The sequence below is a fragment of the Emys orbicularis genome, chromosome 7 (genome assembly GCF_028017835.1).
Source record: "Emys orbicularis isolate rEmyOrb1 chromosome 7, rEmyOrb1.hap1, whole genome shotgun sequence".
NCBI classification, from domain to species: Eukaryota; Metazoa; Chordata; order Testudines; family Emydidae; genus Emys; species Emys orbicularis.
In genome coordinates this window covers 59,456,482-59,462,228 of record NC_088689.1, presented here as the reverse complement: position 1 = coordinate 59,462,228, position 5,747 = coordinate 59,456,482, and the positions used below count along the sequence as shown (strand labels likewise).

The 5,747-nt window shown below is 40.8% G+C and overlaps 1 pseudogene; it reads left to right on the top strand.

Moving 5' to 3' along the window:
* Positions 1-3,092: 3,092 nt before the first annotated feature.
* On the top strand, positions 3,093-5,523 carry LOC135881541 (mannose-binding protein-like; annotated as a pseudogene).
* The last annotated feature ends 224 nt before the right edge of the window (positions 5,524-5,747 follow it).

Below are 5,747 nucleotides of genomic sequence, written 5' to 3'. Positions count from 1 at the left end.
TCAGTGGTGGGTGTCTATATGTTGATGAATTGTAGTCAGAGTACTTGGCTGTGTCACCGTGAGCACACATTGTTCCATAAGTGGCTTATTGATGGTACAACAAAAAGATCTATTGAACTTCACCTACTGAAATGAGATCCTGCCTGCTACTCATTTTCAAAGCTAATGGGAGTGATGGGACCAGCTGGAGAGTCTTAACACCATTTTGCAGTAGCTAGGCAGGCACTTCAGCTCTCTGTGTATGGAGATGAGACGAACAAAGGAGCAGCAGAGAACCGAATAAGAGGGTACGTACGTGTGGGATGCCAGGGCAGGCAAGCTGCAAAACATCAGAAGGAGTCTTAAGCACTGGCAGATGAGCAGGCAAATAGCAAAGGGAGGGAGTAGGTGAGGGACGATTTTTGGAGGGGCCGCATCAGGGCTTTTTTGGAGAGATGAATAATTTGTTATTTTGAAATTGTCCTCACTGTTACCTTATGGCCTCATCAGTTGTTATTGAAACAATGGGTTGCAAAGAGTTTTTCCTTCAGTGCTCACTTTTCTTGTTTCTCTTAATTTCTCACTGTTTCTTTGTTTGGAGATGAAGGGAGGAGAGCATGGGAAGCCGGTGAAGATTGGAGAGGAACACTTTTTGTTGGAAGATTAGCAAATTATCACGCACGAGTCGTGTCTATTCCCAACTCCAGGACAAAATGTGCCCTAATGGTTAGAGCAGGAAGAAACAAGGCTGTGATTTCCTAGATCACGTTGTTAGCTCTGGGGGTCAGTGGTCTGTTAGCTAGTGCCAAGGAGCTCAGTACTCGACAAGTAGGTCCAGAAGTAAGTTCTGTTTCTAGCTCTGTGGAAGGATTGTACATTAGTCTTTGGGGAAAGGAAATATGGGAGTCAGGCTAAGGGTTGGATAACTTTTTGTGAAGCTTAAAAAGAAAGAGCATTAGATCCCGGTCCCACTGAAGTTAATGGCAAAAGTCCCGTTGTGCTGGATTTTCTTTTCCCTTACACAAGTTTTATACTAACTAGATCTTCACTGACTTAACTGGCATTACTCCTGATTTTACACTGACTGGCAGATGTGAGAGGTGAATCACTGGCTTTCAGTATTTGGCCCAACGACCTAATAGTTGAAGTAAACTGGTATTCATGGCAGTTTACTGTTTATTTCAGCTCTACACAAAATATTTTAATTCCCGGACCTGATTGCTTCAAATTAGAGACTCATTAATCAAGCTCAATTAGTGAGTACCTTTTGCAGAGAATTAGCCACACAATGACTTCTGTTATTGTCATCGCTTTGATATGTGTCCCCTGGAGTCACCAAGCCTGGAATCCAAGACTACTTGAGGAGGATAATGAGACAGAGACATACTTTATTTACATGCTGTGATACATGAAGGGGGGGAGGGGATTACCTCCCTTTGATGGACACCCAGCCAGCCAATTAGCTGTAAAATCCCTCTTGGTCTGTTCTCTGCTTACTTTACCTGTAAAGGGTTAACAAGCCCACAGGTAAAAGAAAAGGAGTGGGCACCTAACCAAAAGAGCCAATGGGAAGGTAGAACTTTTTAAAATTGGGAAAGAAACTTTCCCTTTGTCTGTTGTTCTCTGGGTTGCAGGGACATGGAGCAGTAATGCAGTAACCAGCTTTAAGCCAGGTATAATTATAAATTATCAGTTCATACCTTGAGCCTACTTATCTGGAGCCTCAGATATGTAAGTAAAATTAGGGAATGTCTAAAAAGACGCGATTAGGACTATTTCTTTTATTTCTTATTAGCTTGTGGACTCCTCTGTGCTAACCCCAGATGCTTTTGTTTGTTTATAACCTTTATGTTGAACCCCCAAGAAAGCTATTTTGGGTGCTTGATTTTTGGAATTGCTCTTTTAAAATCTAGCAAAAGCCTAAATTCCAGATGGATTTTCTTTCTTTTTGTTTTTAATAAAATTTACCTTTTTTAAGAACAGGATTGAATTTTTGGTGTCCTAAGAGGTTTGTGCATATGCTATTTGATTAGTTGGTGGCAACAGCTAATTTCCTTTGTTTTCTCTCTCAGCTCTTCCCCGGGGGGAGGGGATGAAAGGGCTTGAGGGTACCCCACAGGGAGCAATTCCCAAGTGCTCCTTCCTGGGTCCAAGGGTGTTTTTTGCATTTGGGTGGTGGCCACGTTTACCAAGCCAAGTTCAGAGAAAAGCTGTAACCTTGGGAGTTTAATACAAGGCTGGAGTGGCAAGTATTAATTTTTAGAATCCTCGTGGGCCCCCAACTTCTGCATTCAGAGGGACAGAGTGCGGATTCAGCCCTGACACATGCAAAATTCAATTGCTCGTCAAGTATTAATTGGGAAGCAATCAGGCAGCAGCTATGTGAAAACAATGACTCAAACTGGTATTTTATTTTTTATTTGCATTGGGATTAGTGATGAGTAGCTATGTAGAGGAAAAGAACGTGATCAGATGTACTTCACTCCTGATATCTGTGGAGCCTGATAATCACATGTTCAGGCACAATAGCTGGTTGGTTTAAATTCTGGCTTTGGGTTTGAGCAGTCCCTGGTTCAAATTCCATATGAGTCCTTCAGGAGAATGAATCCCCTCGTACTTTTAGATTTAAAATAAGAGAGAACAAAACACTAATAAGCTCATGAACTGGCAGGAGAATGGACTGGAAGACCTATTCTAATAGGTGTTTTCCCGGTCTAACATCTATGGTCTGCTATAGACTTCATCATGTAGTCTACAACAGACTACTGACTAAACCTGGGGCCTCCCAGATTATTTAACTTGTAGCTCTTATTGGGCTTCTTTGAACTGAACTTCCAAATCTTCCCCTTCCCCAATCACGGCTCACAATATGAATCAACAAGGCCCAAATAGCTCTCAGAAGTCTCCCCTCACTACTATCCTGCCATCATTCTTTTTAAGGCTCTTTTACACTGCTAGCGTGGTGTAAAGGGGCCATAATGCAAATGAGAACCAGGTCCTAAGAATCTTGACCTCGGAGGTGTATCTCCTACACAGTGATGATAGAACAACCTACGTACAGACACTTATGTGATTATTCCCTTTTTATTAGTCACAGATCTACAGGCTTGACAATGCATCTCTGTCAGCCTTTCAAAGCTCTGGTGCTGGCCATGGCGTTGATGATGTCATCAGGTTTGGATATAAATAAACATGAAGATAACATATATGCATGCCCAGTCATTCAATGTTGTGCTCCTGGAACCAATGGTTTACCAGGCAGAGATGGAAGAGATGGGGAAGAGGGTCCCAAAGGAGAAAAGGGAGACCAAGGTACAGTGCTATAGTCATTTACCAAGATTATATCTGTGACCCGTCTATCAGTCCCCATCCTTTGTCTTCTGCCTTCCCTGGCTCAGTCTCTGATTTTGTCTCTCTCTTAGAACTTTAAATGTTCTCTCTTTCCTCTGGCTGCTTTTAAGTAGGCTCTTATGCCCCATCATGAGAAAAACCATCCATCAGTTTCACTTTCCCCTCTAGCTTTGGCACAAACCCTGCAGGCTGTTTCTTGCAGGCAGGCCCTTGTGCCCAGTCAGAGCCTCATTAACTTCTACTAGGCATCTACAGATGTGGGGATCTGCTTGCACAGAGCAGCTTGCAGGATCAGGGCCCATGTTTACAAAGCACTGTAATGCATTTACAATGCTATTCCATGTATATGTGATTTATAATAAGAATAGTTGATTAACAGTTATTCTCACAGAATCACAGAAGTTAGAGCTCATTTGTAGATCTCACAGCAGATTTGTTTCCTAAAGTGAATTATTGAATGCTTTGTCCAGTCCAATTTTGAATATCGCAGTAGAGCTGGTTAGGAATTTTTCATCAAAAAAATTTTTTTTTGCTAACTGATTTCTTTTTAACCAAACACTAGGAGCAGGACTGAGGGGTTTGCAGGGTTTCCCTGGAAAGGCAGGACCTCAGGGAACAAAAGGAGATCAAGGACCACAAGGCGAGAAAGGACAAAAAGGAGAAAGTGCAAGTGAGAAGTCGACTCTCTCTGACTCAGGTATTCTGGTCAATATCTGTTGTCACGTTTTGCATGGAGAAATTTGGTAGGCTCATGGCAATGTCCTGTATTTCTTTTCATCACTATTTGGGGGTGAAGAGCTCTCCCAAAGCTTTGGGGAGAATGAATGGTAATCGACATGGCACAACTACTGTATAGCAGAACAGGGGACAAACCCAAGCAATATGGAAATAGTCCCTGAAATGTGTTCACATGACTCACCTTTGCCTACAGAGGAAACTCTAGGGGATGTGTTATTTTTATCCCCTCCTCTTTTAAGATAACTGATACTTTTTTCCCTTTTGCTCCTCTTCCCATTCATGCTTTCTCTTTGCTTTCCATCTTTGTGTGGAACACATTTGTTACTCTGTAGAAACACTTTAAAAAAACATTCTAACTGGAAAAAATTAATCCCTAGAGCTATCCCCACACACAGATGACTGATTCTGATTAAGTGGAAGTGGTGACCAGTGACAGAGAGAAGATCCCCATCTTATTAGTGTGTGTACCAGTACCCAGTTTGAAATGATGTTTGGGTTCCCAGTGAAGAAAGCAAAGATGTTATTTTTAGAGCTGGGTGAAATTTTTCATCCAAAATTTTTTTCAACAACAAATGCTGATTTGGGTCAACCAAAACATTTTGCAAATCTGTGTCAATTTCACTCAATTATTTTGGTTGGGGAAAACAAACAAATTCTGAAAAAGTCTGAAATGTTTTGTTTTGACACTTTTTAAATGAAAGTCCAAGTTTTTTATTCAAAATTATTTTTGTTTTAAATTTTCCTTCAATTTCATTAAAAATGTTAAAAGCTCAAAATTAAAATAACACATTTTTCACAAAATGTGGGGGCTTGTTTATCTGTTTGTTTGTTTTTGTTTTTTGTTCTTCTTGTTGTTTAATCACAAAACTGCCAGTGAACCAAAAAATCAGTTATCACCCAGCTGTAGTCATGTTGTGAATATTTTGGGAGTTGGCCACCCCTGGTTAGGGCATCATGCAGCCCACCCATACGGTAGCAGCTAGACAACTGGCCAGTCCAGTTTGTTACTTACAAAGTGCAATTCATGTGCCTAGTGTTTTGTGGGTAAATTCTTACAGAGAGGTTAACTTCCCCCATAACGCATGCACAATTTTCATTTTAATGATCTCTTTTCTTTGCGGTGGGTCAAGAGTGTTGGTAAGAAAACATTTGTGTCAACGGGCACAAAAGATTCCTATGAAAATGGACAATCCCTGTGTGCAAAAGCTAGAGGCGCGCTCGCCTGTCCACACAATCAGGCTGAGAACTCAGCTTTGTGAGAAATAATGAAGGATTCAGACCGAGCATATTTAGGGATGTCTGATATGCAAATTGAAGGCAAATTTGTGTATCTGAATGGAGAACCTGTTACTTTACACAAACTGGGACACAGGAGAATCAAACAATAAAAAGAACGAAGACTGTGTTGCAATGTATGACAATGGAAAGTGGAATGACATGGATTGTTCAAATTGAGAAGTATCAATTATTTGTGAATTTTAATCTTTTCCCATAATACGTTCGTTCTGTCACATTCCAAAGTCCATTTAAAGCACTGGAAATGCTCCAATTGACTTACTGGGTAGAGCTGAATAAATAATGGATTTTTCAGTTCAGTGACCAAACTGAAAAATCTGGGCTGGGGGAGAGTTAAATTCAGCAGCAATTTTTTTTTTAAATTTTCCATCTCATTGTAAAAC